A 16711-nucleotide genomic window follows, 5' to 3' on the forward strand; every position below is an offset into this window, starting at 1 on the left:
TCAAGTTGCAGCACATTATAAATTACACTGGATAAGGTTCACCCATAACTCTTTTCTCTCAGAAGGGGGCAAAAAGGTGTAAAGAAATTAAGAAGTAGACTTCAAAGAAAATTTAATCGAGTGTGGAAAGATGTTTACACATTGTCAAACGGATAATAGTTGAAGATTTATCTATGGAAGTTGATGACCATATTTTCTAAAATTATTAGCACAAAAAAAGTTTTTTCATCATTATAAAACTCAAAAAAAAAAATGTTATCAAATTCCTTTTAATGTTATCAGTTTCATTTCTGTACTATGCTTTCTTTACTTTTAATAACCTTTTTAAATGTAATACACAATTTATAAAAATTTTTAATGTTATGAAATTCAAACTCATCCATCAAAAAATTCAAACGCGTGCTTTTGCCACATTTAATTAAATAATGCTTTCTTTTGACATCCATTCCAATATAGGATTTTAACTTTTAACACTTTTATTCAGAATCATGTACACTTTTTAATTTACCCACGTTATAATTTGTTTTGACTTATTCAATTAAATTCATGCGTATTTTGGTCTCTCAAGGTGAAATTAAGAATATATATATATATATATATATATATATATATATATATATATATATGCGTTTCACATTAATATTTAATAGCGTACAATGTCAGTAACCTGGTTGAACAACCTGGATACCACTATCGGTTAGTTAATTTAATGCTCAATTAATTTATTATAATGTAATATATGTATATATATCCTCTTTCCAATCCATCTATCTTGAAATATACGTAAAAACATGAAATTGATCATTGCAAAATTAAGGATAAAAAAAACTATCATTGCAATATGTATTAGTAGTAAAAATTAGGCTTAAAGATGAAATATGCAAGAAGTTTAATTTAGTTTTGTTCAGTTCAGTTCAGTTTAGTTTAGTTATTTTAATTTCCCGTTGTAAAGCAACACTAGGGCTATTTTTGGAACGGACCTCGTAATTTTTAACTGCGGTCAGATGACGAGAACGACACCTGAGCTGGCACCCCTCTCTCCACACCACACTACACCAGCGGGAGGACGTTTGGTCTGACGGATTTAACGTGCAACAGACCCCCTTACACAACGGTTCTTCGGTGGAATCGGGTCTCGAGCCTGAAACCCTACGGCTCACTAGCCGAGACCTTACCACCAGGCCACTGCGGCCTGAAATATGCAAGAGATTGTTTAACCCGTTTATCTCTTAACATCGAGTGGAATGCAAAAAACATTTTTTTAAAAAAAATAATGTTTTGTTACTTATCATTATATTTATCATTTTTAATTATATAATTTAATATTTTGTTAAATATAAAAAATAAGAAATAAAACTTTTTTTAAATTGTCCATCAAACTGAATAATTATGGCAGAAATATACATGTACACAGTGCCAGTTTATCTAATATTCATGAATAATTTACTATCCTAGTTTACTTTCAAGTAACAAAACTTTTACTATTGAATTCAGAATGGCCCACGATATCTTAGGCTCTCCACAAAATTTTTAATGGGGGAAAAAAGCATTTCCATCGCCACTTTATTATTTATTATTTTTCTTTATTACAGGATCACGATTTACAATCATTTAGTCTAAAGGCTCCAAATATCTACGCACAACAAACAATAGTGTAAAATAAATATAGCGGTCTTTAGCGGAACTTAAAGAAATGCCTCGAACTTCAAAATTCTGATCACGTCCGACCGATATTTCATTCTTTTTCTGAACGGAAGATCCATCCATCAGTAGTTCTGACAAATAGACTAATATCCGTCGTTGCAGTTTTAGCGCAATTAGATATCCACTTTCTGCCACTTCCTCCACTTTCTTTCTGCTCTCCGAGAAGGATTCTGTTAATTAGTTGTCGCCACGAACAATAGAGATGATTAAGTTATATTGGTAAAGACGGCTGCCTTTAATGAATCTGTGCAGCATTTCTTAGATTTTGGCGAAAATTTTGGTGATTATTTTTCCTTTTGTTTTCGTAAATTGAGAGGAAACAGGTTTTACGAAGTAGGTCAGAACAATTAATTTTAGAGAGGTTTGTTTGTAAACTAAATGTATTTTTCCCTACCCAATTTTAGAAGCGGAAGTAAATGCTTAGAATTACAAAATTAGCGAAAATGTATTTCCAAAGAATATTTTTATAATAAAGTCGACCGAACAATTTATTACATATTCAATAAATTCTTTTAAAGAGAATACCAAGCGTTAAATCAAAATTTGATTGACATATTTCGTACTTTTCAATCAGAAATTTAATCCTCAATTTCTACGGCTATACAAGAGATGTCAAAATATTTAGACACTTACTTTGCTGTCAAGAAACTACTATACTTATCAACATGAGCAAATTCTCACCTCTCAAGTAGTTTTCTTGCTCAAAAGTACAGTATTCAAATGTTCCTAATATTTCATGAAAATGTCCTAGAACTCAATTTCTAGACGCATATCAAGCAACATTTATACATATAAAACGCTAAGGTACCTGGCACAAATATTACTCGTAACAATGAAATATAAACAAATGTGTCAGATTGCAACATTGAATGTTTTTCATAGTTGTGTTTGATTCAGTATTTTAATAGAATTGCAAAATGTTATTAAGAATGCTTTGGAGAAGGCCGGTATTCCATTAAGTCAATGGAAACAAGATGTAAAAGAAATAAGGATGAAACAGAGTTAAAATAGGCTTATTCGCCGCCAGATGAATAATTGCGATGACTTAACTTTTCCATATTAATCATTTAATAAGTCGATAATCCAGCTGAACACTCTGGTCGCCAAATATTGGTACCATCCAAAACACTCAGCACAACTCACTGCAACATTGCCATAAACTTGCTGTTTTATGCTGAATGGCTCTGCGCAGATTCAAATTGCGCACATAATTTCACTTCCGCCCTTGTTTATGTTGGTATTACAAAAATGTTTACGAATGTGGCCACAAAAATATGAACTGCACCCAACTACTGGACCAAGTATAATTTCTCTTATCACTTTTACTCATGAATGTGAATGATCCCTGTGACTGTGAATATGACTATGCTGTAATCTACTGACGGGTTATTTTTCAAAAGATTTTGATACTATATCGTATTATATTAATTCTGCCAAGTTCAAAATCGGTTGGTGAAAGAGAGACGAGATTACCCCGGTACTTTTTTTAATGGTTCAGTGACAGAATTATAAGTTCCGAAATGAATAATACTATTTAATTAAATTATATCTATGTCATAATTTTGAATCTTACCGTAAAGGCTATAAAGTCTGAGATAGGCCTATGAGAATGTCTATTTGGGAAGTGATTTTTATGATTTTAAGCGTGGTCAGATGACGAAGATGACATCTCATTTAGCATTCCTCACCAAACTTCTTGAACATATCTTCTTAAAGTGGAGCTATTTGATGAATTTAACTAACTCAAAATGCTTCCACCAAACCTCGATGCTCCATTAGCGATTTTTCGTCACTAAGCTATCAATACCATTCTGAACAGAGAAGAAAATAATTTTAAAACTATTAAAAAAAGAGAGATTAGCATACAATATTAACAAAAAGGTCTTGTCAAACAAATATACAATTTTAAAAAAAAAATTCTTAAACGAAATTATTTATTTTTACCAGCTGAATGCATTAGAATAAATAGCATGCACTCTCTGCTTTGCTTGTCCGTAAATTCTTTTTGAGGAGCAAGAACAAAATTTTAAAAAGAAATTTGAAAGATTTTTTTTTAATAATTATTTGGAAAAGAAGTTTGTTAGATGCTCCATCATATGAAACATTCTTAAAAATATATATAGTTTAAGTTGATTTCCAATAAATTTCTAAATACTGAAATTCTTATTTCCGTTTCCTATAATTTTTAAAGAAAATATTCAAGCATAAAAATAATAACGTTCTTACTTGCTGAAAGTTGTCACAAAAAAAACAAGAAATACTATTTAATAAATATATTTTTCAAAGCTGGAGAGAAACTGTAATATTAGCTTGAACATAAACATCAGCTCTCATTCATTTGAGACGCTTTTAATCCATTTGACTCCAAAACAATCATTCTGTTGAATGAAAAGTTACAGTTCAGAAAAATACTGGACATTACTGCTTTTGTAATCATATACGTTTTGATCTAAAAACTACACCGTGCATTTAGCTTCATATATCTAATAAATTCTATCTGAGAATAGCCAGTTAAAGGTGCCGTTATTAAAGGTAGTTTCAATTTCTGCTTGACATTTAACCTTTATATTACTCATATACGAAGTATAAAGAAAGTATTAGAATCGTCAAAAAATTCGAACTCGAATTTTTTACGAATCTTTTTTCCGAATTCGAAAAACACATTTTGCTTGTGACAAAGCTAATCTTCTTGTGATAAAGATAACTCAAAAATACTTTGAGTTAAATACTATATGGATTTTAGACGAAATTTGTAAATTACTATCAAATTTTGAGCAAAATAAATTCAAAGGAAATCTTTCAGGCCGACTATTAAAATATAATATAAAACGGTAATTACAGAACGTAGAGAGCTAGATGAATAAAATTCAGTACACATATTTGACTTCTATATTGCAAACGCCTATCAAATTTTGAGCTAGATCTAACAAGGGATGGATTATCTGTCGGTCTGTACTTTCAGAAGCATGTAATTACGTAGCTCAAAAAGGAAATAACTTACATTTATCAAATTTTGTATAGGTGTTTTTTACTATAATTGCTGCCATTAACTGCTAAAGAATAAATTCATTTTTTTACAACTGCCGTTTTTATTTTCAACTTAGACCAAATTTTAATAGTTCAGTAAGAATATACAATTATGTAACTATTTTACACCTTTTGAACATTCAGTTAAGTTAGATTTTGAAAATATATGACCTTTTTTTTATTTATGGCTAAAAATATTTAAAATGCATGCTTAGATTAGTTTTCCATTATTTCACCGCACATCTAATATTATGGGGAATAAAATGAAAAATTCTATTATTTGCCTGAGGTGGTGAAATTTCTCGCTGTTTCTTGTCCAAAGATAGACATACAAATAAAAATGATAGGAAGAATTTAATACTTAGTAAATTAAAAATGAAATATAACAGCGATTCTCAACCTGTGGGGCGCGCCCCCCTAGGGGCGCGCGAGCACACTAGAAGGGGGAGCGCGAGAATATCCAATAGAAAATATTATTTAAAACAGTTGACTGAAAGGAAAGCACATATACACATAGAAAACAAAATACATTTCGACATATTTAATAACTTATTAAAGTAAAACAACTTACTAAATCAAAGCTTACTTAATCAAGATATACTAAATTAAAACAAATTTAATAATTATTAGTGACTTCCTGGGGCCTGTCTTGCAGAGCAAAGTTTTTCGAAGGAAGGCTTAATATTAGAAATAGCCACTCTCAGTTCTGCCGAGATCTATATTTTGTCTTCAAAGAAACCACAGTAGAAAATCCAGTTTCACATAGGTATGATGTTGAAAATGGTAATAGAATGCGAAATGCCCTTGTTTTTAGTGCAATTAAAATCATCCTCTACTCCTGCCCTAAGTCCAAATAGTAATTTATTACTAAATTGTCTTCTAGTTTCGCCACTTGTCGTGAAGTCTATGAATTTTTCTTCCTCATCAATTGAGATTCCTTCAGGAGTCTTATGAAATGGATCCCTAACTCACTCGTAACTTGCTATCAGTTTGACGTCAGCAAGAAAATACTTTTTTAAATTCTTTGCCAGCATGGCTAAATGATTTTCAGTGGTTACAAAAACAACTTTTACATGTTCTTCTTCAGCCTTATAAGTTTTAGTACAGTCATCCACATTTGCAAACATTGTTAGATTTCTTTGCTTTAAATTTCTGCTCCGCAATTCCAATTTTCCAAAAAAAGCATTAACTTTATCACTCGTATCCAACATATGTGTATTTGCTCCTTGGAGTTGAAGATTCAAGTTATTTAATTTCTCGAATATGTCGACCAAGTAGCTCAATTTCATCATAAATAAACCATCGCGAAAATTCTCGGCCTCCGATCTGTTTTCTTCTTCTAGGAAAATGGCGATTTCTTCTCTTAATTCATAAACACGTTGTAAAAATTTCCCACGTGCTAACCATCTTGCCGCGCAATAAAATAGTAAAGCTGAATGTACTGAACCCATGTCTTTATAAAGTGTGGAAAAGATTCTCAATTTCAGGGGGTCTCATTTTTATATAATTTACTACGGTTACAAACGTAACACAATATTCAGATGAGGACTCGTTTCTTTCGAAGCCAAAGTTTCTCTGTGGATCATGCAATGTGTTCAGACGTAGTGAGGTGATTTTTGTTTTACAAGTGCTTGTATACCTTGGAATCTTCCGGACATTGAACGAGCACCATCAGTGCATATTCCGACGCAATTTTTCCATTCTATGTTTGCCTAGTTCATAAAATCATTTAAAATAGCAAATAATGCGATTGATGGTTTTGAGTTCTATTGGTTTGCAGAAAAGTCGTTCTTCTTTTACTGACATATTATCACAAAATCGAACATAGGCAATCAAATGAGCATCTTTATTACTATCTGTTGCTTCATCAAGCTGTACTGAAAACAATTTGTCACGCAACTTCGAGAAAAGCTGACACTGTACATCTTCAGCTATTTCACCAATTCGACGAGCAACAGTATCATTTGAAACAGGTACGGACTGCAATTGTTTTGAAAAATTATCTCCAAACATAGTTTTTCAAATCTCAATTGTTGCTGGCAAAATAAACTTTTCACCAGTGGTGTGAGGTTTATTATATCTGGCTATTTTATATGAACTTTGTCTGTGAATAAAAAAGCTTTATTGCATCTTACAAAGTTTCTTTAAAAAATTATTTTAATTTAAATCGAAGAATTCTGTGGGGTGTTTTACGTACTCACTATGAAACGTTTCCAAATGTCGTTTAAGTTTATTGGGTTTCATGCGGTCAACATTTTTGAGCAAATAATACACAGGGGCCTTTCTTCTTCATTTACTTCAGTACTGGTGAACCCAAAATTTAAACGTTCTTGAGAATATTTTCTTGATTTTATTTTCGGAACCACGCTCGTCATGTACTTGTTCATGCTTGACTGTCGTCTAATGCTTGCTTACTTCCGCTTAAAAATTCATCCATGAGTTTGCATAAATCTGCTGCCGTAAATATTTAATATGGTGAATTGCAATTAACACGAAAACGTATATAAAATACACATTCACGATATATTCAATAGCGATAGAAGGATCGACTCGAATGAGACTGGCTGAAATTGAAACTTGAGTTATGAAACATCTCCCTTCTTCCTATGAGAAAATATCTGCGCATGCTCGAGACGGCATCGGTCGTGTGAATTCCCTTCCACAAACATTACTTATTTTTTTCTCTTTTGTTTAGTCATGCTTCTGTTTTATTTCTTTTATTATTCAAAAAAAATGTATTCCCAGTTTCTAAATTTAGCTCACCCCGTCTAGGTTAACATTCATTGACGAATTTTCTACTTTCATATTCTTTTAACGTTATCTCCCTGTTTGGTTTTCATTTCAAATATAATAATTAAAATTTCCCCCTTTCATTCGCTTCATCTGTTCACTGCCCGCTTTGCAAAATGCCAGATGTGGTTTTCCGCCAATGTTGGCTCGCTTTTACTCTTTATTTGGCAGTTAGTCAAAAATAATTTAAAAACAGAATACTCAATATACATTACTGTTGTATACTTTTTATTGTAAGCGCGGGGGGGGGGGCGAGATGAAAATTATGATTGGAAACTGGGCCACGAATATTGAAAGGTTGAGAAACGCTGAAATATAAAATAGTCGTGGTGTTATATCAAATGAATAAAACTCCGTTAGTGAGGAAGTGAATTCAATTCATTTGAATTAGAATATGACACTTCATAGAAACGTCAGTAATTTTCCCAGAAACAAAAATTGAATAAAAATATAATGACTCGATCACTTTAATTACTGGATATATTGAGAAAAAAAATCTCTCCTTGCTACCGTAAAAAACTTAATCCTACATCTACCTCTTTAAGTGTCAATACCTATCTTATAATCAATGACAAGTTACGGTGAAACAAATGCATAAATTTCAGATAAATTGTGTCATTGAATTTGAATAATTCAAATTCATTATTTGTTTGGAAATCACACTGGTCACATTCTTTTTCTTTCAATCAAAATATTTAAAATAACTGATGGTGGATTTTAGAAGAATAGCATAACGAGCAATGAAATTTCCATTTTTTTCAACTTTTAATTCTTTTATTTATTTGATATATTTGAATTAAAGAGACTTAGATAAACAAAATTATTCACCGATAAAGTGATTCAGGTTCTATATTCGGGTACAGAATTCCAGAGTGGAATCTATTAAATTTAATATATTTTCTTAGGGATAGTACATCATGTGGAGAATAACATCTCATTCTCATTGTGGAGAATATGTGTGTCCATTTTAACCATTAAACGGAGAATTTTAATCTCCTTTTTCATCATCATATAGATGACGAGTAAGTTGACCTCTAAAGTGGGCAGCCAAACACCTTTATTTGATCTGAAAAGGTGAATTCTAATTTACTTTGTCAAAGCATTTGCTTTAAAACCGTATAACTCTATTAAACTCTATTAAAATGTCTAACTCTATTAAAATGCTAACAATACGGATATCATGATCAGACTGTTATTAACAGACGCCTTTAAGGCTTTGCCAAAAAAGTAGGAATTAAAATTTTCAGTCATTCAACAACCTAACTTATGTAACCTAACTGTTAATAGTTTCGATCAGTTCTACCTGTGATGATCCGAGTTCCCTTCATCCGTTGCATGTCAATCTATTTTAAAAGCAACTATTGAAGTATCATCTGATTGTCAGAAATCCTAAACGAAGCCTGCCTTCGGAGAAGATCGAAAGGAACTTTAAATGCCTCTAATAGTTTCTGTCTCCGCTTCTTGCGAAAGATAGACACTTCAAGGTGACGACGAAAATACCGTGTTAACGGCGATGCCCTGATTGACAGCCGATTTTAGACAGAGAAAACAGACTGTAATTTGATATCTGACTAGTGTAAGGTTTTAAAATGACTTAAAAGAGTTTCTCGAGAAACGACGAAATAATTTTCATTTCATTGTTTCCACCAGAATGCCATATACAACGATTCACTATCCTCAACAATATAAAACAGTTTGGCGATTGAAAAAGTTTATAAAATTTTCTAATTGATCTGAAACATAAAACAATATTTTAATTTTTATGAATTAATAAGCACAAACTGTTAAGAAAGGCGAGTTAAAATAATAAATTTAAAAAATGCTACATAACTACTTAAAGAAAAATACATATCTAGAGAAATTTAAAAAGCAAGTGCTACCAAGGCCAGATTAAAACTCTCAGGGAGCCTAAGTACTTTAAGATTTGATTTTGATATGAAATTTTGATTCGAATATATTTGCAAAATCAAAATTTAAACAAAATAAAATTTTATTTTCTGGTGAAAATAAAAATAGCAATAGTATGGAATGTAGCGGGTGTTTTTTGTATACTTCCTTTTATGTATTTGAAAAGTTTTCTTTACCTTAGGGAAAAAAAAAAGAAAAAAAAAACTTACGATTTCATGATCTACGGCACTCTTATCATAACTGCATATATCTATATATAATACCTTATTCACAATAACAACAATACTGGTTCAATTGCATCATTTGCAATATTCCTTATATTCACGGATCTTGACAAACGGACGGATGCAAAGTAGATTAGAAGTTTAATAGCAGTGCTTACTTTGCTTCATAATTAATCCATACCTAGTTATAATATACTGAAATATCATAGATACAATCTTAGTTTGCTTTCTAATATTTATATTTTTTCTTTCATTTTAATCTGAATTTAGAAATATGTGAAACTATTTTATATACTTAAGCATATGTTTCCTGTACACGATTCGTTTTCCTCTTCTCACTTTAATTGTTTATATAGTTTTTGTTTTTCAGCTTTGAAATACCAAATTTAGTTCTGTCTGGATACAAATTCTCATATTTATGCGTTAATAATTCTCATATTTATGTTCCCGTTCATTTAGAGACAAACATTTTGTTACAATAAAACTGTAGAGAATCTAATCTTTTCTGTATTAATGTGTTTATGTCGATGCCAGATTTTGATACAGAAATGTTTATTTGTGAGAGAGGATTGGTATTCCTTAATTTTTATTCTTGTTCTTTCATACAAGAATAGAATTTACTTGAATATCATTTCAAGTAGTTAAGACTGTCCAATTTCCCGAACGAAACCAGAAAATTTTGTTTTTATTATAGTTTGTCATAAATCTTTGTTCACTGCATTAGTTGCAATAGAAGAATTAAAATTTCAAATTTCATTTACAATTAAAATTTTTATTCATTTAAAATATGCATTCAATCTATTTATGTATTTAATCTATTATGCTATATCAGTTTATTATTTGTTTCGGAATCTTGCTACGTTATGTAATTATATAAAATAATTTCTTTTAAACATTAAATTCAATTTAAGTCTAAAATGATTACTTCTTCCTATAACAAATATATTTGAAATAAGAAAGAATTATTACACATTAAGCTTTTATTTTATTTATTTAAATATTTTTGCAATGATTCTTCTTTATACAATTTAAAGACGCACGCACTTAAAATTAAGCATAATAATTTAATATAATCACACTATAACAAGAAAATATTTCAGTTGCATACAAGTAAAAAGGCTTATTTAAAAAAATGGAAACAAAATAAAGTGTGCTCTCATTATAACGTTTCAATCCAATTCTTTATTTTGTTTATTTCCCACTACAATTAATAAGATAACGCATTTTTAAATTAGTTTTTATGTGTGAAAATTTTCATTTCTGCATTTGCATTTGATTATAATAATCGATATATTTGTTTCTGAAAAAATTAATAGATCGAATATTATATTCTTTACATTTTTATTCAGTTTTTATTATACAAAAATCCATTTGTTTTTTAAGCAATGTATTGCAACATTTACAATACTTCTAGTTATTTTCAATTTTAATCACCTTCGCCTCTTATCAAGATTTCCGTTGCCAAAAATTACGCAACACATCCCACTCTGAAGATCTCGTCACTGCAACAATACGAAACATTGAGTAATATACAAGATCAATGTCAGAATTTTTTTTTCTTCATGCAACAAAAGCTTTCCAGAGCAATTATGACATTTCAAAACAAAAACTCATTCACTGGTACGGAAGTATGTTTTGGTTCTCAACACCTAAAGAAATCCGCTCTCGTGCTGAAGAAACTTCCGTATTACATTTTTAGAGAAGCAATACGCATAAAAGAACCATTTTCTGGAGTTGAAATTCTTTGATCCCATAGTTGGCAATAAACATAAAAAAATGCCTACTTCGAAATCGGACAAATAAAACAATCTTTCTATTGAAAATTTTGTTTGAATTTAATTTCTTAGATTATGACTTGCTTTATGTAGAAGCAAATGGTCTATTTTTTGGCTTCATTTTAACTTTATGTTATTTCAAATGAGAGAACCAGTGTCTACAAAATATAATTACAAGTTCTAATGCGCTAATAGCACGGTAAACTTAGAACAGATGCTGTTTCTTTTAATAAAATATATCCTATGCTAATGAAATATAAATGAAATTTTATGAAATATAAAAACGCCCACTTTTTTAAATTTAAAATTTAATATCCATTTTTTTCTGATTGTGCTGCTAATATTTAATTTGCTATAGAACTCAATGATCTAAACTTCAGTTAGCCGGAAAAATTCGAAGTCCTCAAACTCAATATTCCCGATTATAAACGAAAGAAATGGATGCATACTGTATTAAAATATCATTGTTTGAATATAAATATAAAATTTAAACTTTTTTGTTATTAAATTAATACATCAAAAAAATTTAATCTAGCTACATTCCTTTAAGAAATAGAAGTTTCTTAGTCAATTATTCGGTTTGGTCCAACTCAGTCAGAATAATTGGAGTTATGTTGCATTACTTCAGACATTACGTTGTATATTTGAGATTCAATATATTTTCTATCTATAACTTTGAAATTACAGTTATGAGGAATTTATTATTATTATTACTCCTATTTGAAATTGATTTCAATACTGGCCAATTTTTTCTCAGATAATCAAAAAAATTACCAATATCTGTTAATTTCATTCATAGTGCACGCAATATTACATATTTCAGAAAGAAGCGGCAAAACATGAAGCTCCTCTTGGTCACTATCTGCTTGTTCGAACACCCTTACCACGCTTTTCATCGAGACAATATCATGTCACAATATATCATTCTCTATTATACTCCTCAAGAAAAGGACTCTTTCTACCTCCAATTTACGCATATCACAAAAGCATTAACTTGAAACGTTACACCATTTACACAAGAGAAGGAACAGAGCAGGCTGCCAAATTGCATTTTTCCCTATATATATTACTGCCATTACTGCTGCAGTTTCTTTTTGTTCTTCTTCGTACTTTTTGGCAGATTGACCTCGAAAAGTGGGATGCGCTGGGAGACCAGGGGGCAGAACTAAAAAGGGGGTGCTCCAGAGTGGGGGGTGGGGAGTGTATGAAACCGAATCTGGAGGACCCATCGGCACATCAAACGGTGACCCGGGATGCCTAGGTGTTGGCTGCGAGGGAAGAGCGGACAGGTAACATCCTGTCCATCAATTTCGGTGAGGTCCGTGACGATGGTTGCATTTTTTAACGGTTTCAACAGTAGCCAAAATTTTGATATTAAAGTTGATGTGATGCATACAGCATTACGGTAGAGGAAATCTGATGCATCACTGAACAGAAATGGTTGACAATAATCTATACATGTAAAACTCCAACGTACTTGGTAGAGAAATCGCTCTAATTACTTATTGCCGAATGGCAAAATCAAAGGCAAAAAGGAATTTGAGACTGCTTTGGTGAATGCTTTCGCAGTCGTATTAAATTGGACATTTCGCTTAACTAATAGATGGACTTCTGGAGATATTTGCTGTATCACCGAAAATTCCATTTAGTTTGAGGGAAGAAGATACAAACAAAATTAAGAAATAGGTTTCAAATAGAAAGTTTAATCGAGGCAAAAGTAGGCTTAATGTTGAACAAATGGGATATGACTTGCATATGAAAATTGTTATCCATATTTTCCAACACAATAATGCAACAAAAATGATCTTTGTATTGTTTTAAGGTTCAAAAATTATCTTTTTAATGAAGCTAAGTTAAGTTTCATTTACATATAATTTTTCTCCTAATTTTTAGTAGCATTTTTAATTTAATTTGACGTACAATATATTTTGAAACGTTATTACATAAAATTCGAACTCAAACATCACAACACTCAATCGCATGCTTTTGCCATCCATTGATTCCGTAGTAAGATTTTCAGTCCCACATTTATTTCGCACCAACTATATTTATTCACTTCTATAATTTGCACCCACTTGATTCAACTGAATTCATGTTTTCCAGTCACATCAAATAACAAGGTGAAATAAAAAAAAATGAATTTCATATTAGTCATTCAACAGCCTAAAAAGTCAATAATCTTGGAGAACAAGTTAGTTGTCATAGGAGGCCGGTTAGTTTAGAACAAGGTTTCTTAACGTCTTACATAGGTGACCACTTTTGGGATGGAAAAAAAAAAAAAAATTAAGATTCGATTTTCACTCAAGATATTAGAACTTTGAAAAATAAATAAAAATAAACAGCGAAACGAATCCTTTAACTACTCATAAATAAAGAGAATTCGTTACTCAGAAATTTAATGATACAATCAAATAATTTTCTTAGTAGTTCATACTTTTAAATATCAAACAATTCGAAAAAGAAGATTTTATGAAACATTTAACATTCTCTGTACTGTTCTAACACATGCCGCCTTCGGGGTCGAGACAACAGATTTCAGAAAACTTTCAGACAGTCAAAGATGCTCTTTAGCTGCTAGTTATTCTGTTTTAGACTGAGAAAACGTATATAGAAGAGGTAATTAAATCTTATTGAAATTTTTAAATTTCACAGGATATGAGCAGTATCATAAGGACATAAAAAGCAAAAACAAGGAAAAAACTTTTAGTGATTTTAATTATATATTTATTTTTGTATGGATGAAGAGAAATGTACAAGCTGTAAATAAGATTTTATAATTATTTTCTCTAAATTGTAGCCCAAAAATTTCATTTTTGTTTCTTCCATTTTTTGGAAAATTAAATAAAGCATCACTAAAGCTGTTCCGAATCGCTTTCTCTCATCATTTATTTAAGGCATCCATCTTTCTAAGGATATTTTAAATTACGTTTTGATGCTGGATTATCTTTTCATTATTTCTGAAATTGTCAAGATAAAAATTTGTCTTTTAGATTTTCAGTAGCTCTTCAGCCCACGAAATAAAACAAAATCTACATAAACAGAAAAATTCTCCAAAAATATGTAATTGTGAAAATATTTGTTTGGAGTGGTATCTACAATTTTTAACTATTTCTAGATAATTTAGGAATACGGCAATGCATACTCAGAGATAAACATTACATTATGTATATACATTCATCATAAAGATTCGGAGATAATTATTTTATTACAAGAAACTTAATAAAAAACAAAATCCCTGTAACATTAAATTTTAAATAAATAAAACTATCAAGTTAAAGCGTTAATGTTATCCCGCACTTTCACAAAAAGAAGAAAAAGTAAAATGTTCAGGAGTTTCCAATAAAATAAAAAGCTGGAGCTTTTAAAATAAAAGCTGGGGTTTTCTTAACTAACTCGCACAATGTCTAATAAAGGTGAGTTTGTGTTTTAAACGCGTTTTTTCTAACTGACAGAAATCGAAATTCGATACAAAGCTACAATAGCAATCACAAAATCACATGCGAAATTTGATATAAAGTCATTTTAGTTATCGTTTTTATATGCTTCTGAGAATAAATATTAACTAGGCGGTCAACTTCTTGTTGGATTTTGGATTTCGCTCAAAATTTGATAGATGTCAAACATCCTAGACAACATTATAGAAGTCGGATGTGTCTACCAAATTCTATCCACCTGACTGTCTTCGTTTTGTAGTTTTCGTGTCAATTTATATTCGAACAGCTGGACAGATGAGCTTCTTTTGAAGGATTTTACTCAAAATTTTATGGATATCTAAAAATTTAGTGAAAAGACGTATATCAAATTACATCTGTTTAACTCAAAGCGTTTTCAGTTATCTTTGTCACAAACAGACGGACAGTTTTTAAAAACACTTTTTTCGCACTCAGGTATGTTTAAAACTTGGAAATTTAGTCAAAATCTCGAGGTTGAATTTTTTTTTTTTTACAATACTTTATCTGTATTACGTATACGAGAAAGTAAAAAGAGTCTTTTCCGAAACAAGAGCATCTTATGTTGACATAACTTTTCTTAAACAGCTTTAAAAGACAAGAACTACATAAAACTACATAATTTATACAAGAACACAAGAACTACATGAATTATTTAAAATTCTGCAGTAAAACAACGTTTAAAAAGTTAATTTAAAAATGGCATTATCTTCTGATATTTCTAAAAAAAAATTTATATAAAATTGTATTAAATTTTATTGAATTTGGAAACATTTGAAAGTTTTTTAATTTCAGAGGAAGCAGTTTCGTATTTTATATTAGAAATTTTAAAAAAAAATCACTTATTAAGAGTAAAAGTTTACTTTTTTTTCATATATAATTTCTCTCATTAGATAAGATTTGTAAACTTAAAGTTTGAAATTGTAAAAAATTTGTTAAGAACTACTACACTTTACAGAAACTGAAGTATTAAACTAGCGGTTCATTTGAAAACATCCTTGAAAGTTCATTCATTAAAGAGAAATTTACTTTCACTCAGGTCATGCATAATGCATGCAATGAGCTGGGCGGTTTGATCTTGACAAGATACCATGAGACACCATTTGATTAATGTTGGATAATCAATTTCCTCTTAAACGCCTCCCGAGATTTTTCTGGCAGCGATAAATTGAATATCAGAGACGTTTATCCTCCGAATGATCCAAACGCGTGATCGTCTGTTTAAGGTAATTATCCACCTTCAATCGAAGTTCATAGAAGCAAAATCAACAAATTCAAATTTGTTGAAAATTCCAAACTTTCTTTTTATAAGAAAGCTCTAAAACGTTTGTTTAAGATGACCATTCATCTTCCAAGCACTTTTCAAGCGATGAATTAAAAAAAAAAAAATTAGGCCGAAATTTGACCACTAAATATTTTTTGTATATTCTCCTCCCCAGTTTTAAAGCTAACGAAAACAGAAAAGTAGGATGAGGGTGAATGAAATAAAGCAAAACAATTTTTTTTTTCTAAACTATATATTGTTAGAAAAAAGAGATGATTTTTTTAAAATCTTGCAATAAAATTTCAGTGTCAAAATTTTGATGGCAAAACCAATGACAGTCAAAACTGTCTTGTAGGAAGTGCAAATAAGTTTCCTAGAGAATAAGCGAATAAAAAGTACTGCATCTTTGGTAGTTATATTGTTCTCAGTGAATTTTAAAATTTTTTATTGAATTCTGAAGCGAATATTTTTTAATGAATTCACTATTCCTTTTGGATTGATTTCTTCTTTCGCTTTGCTCCAAGATTCACATACAATTAGACATACTAAAGAAGTATGGAAATAATTTTA

Source organism: Argiope bruennichi, chromosome 1 (assembly GCF_947563725.1).
Source record: "Argiope bruennichi chromosome 1, qqArgBrue1.1, whole genome shotgun sequence".
NCBI classification, from domain to species: Eukaryota; Metazoa; Arthropoda; class Arachnida; order Araneae; family Araneidae; genus Argiope; species Argiope bruennichi.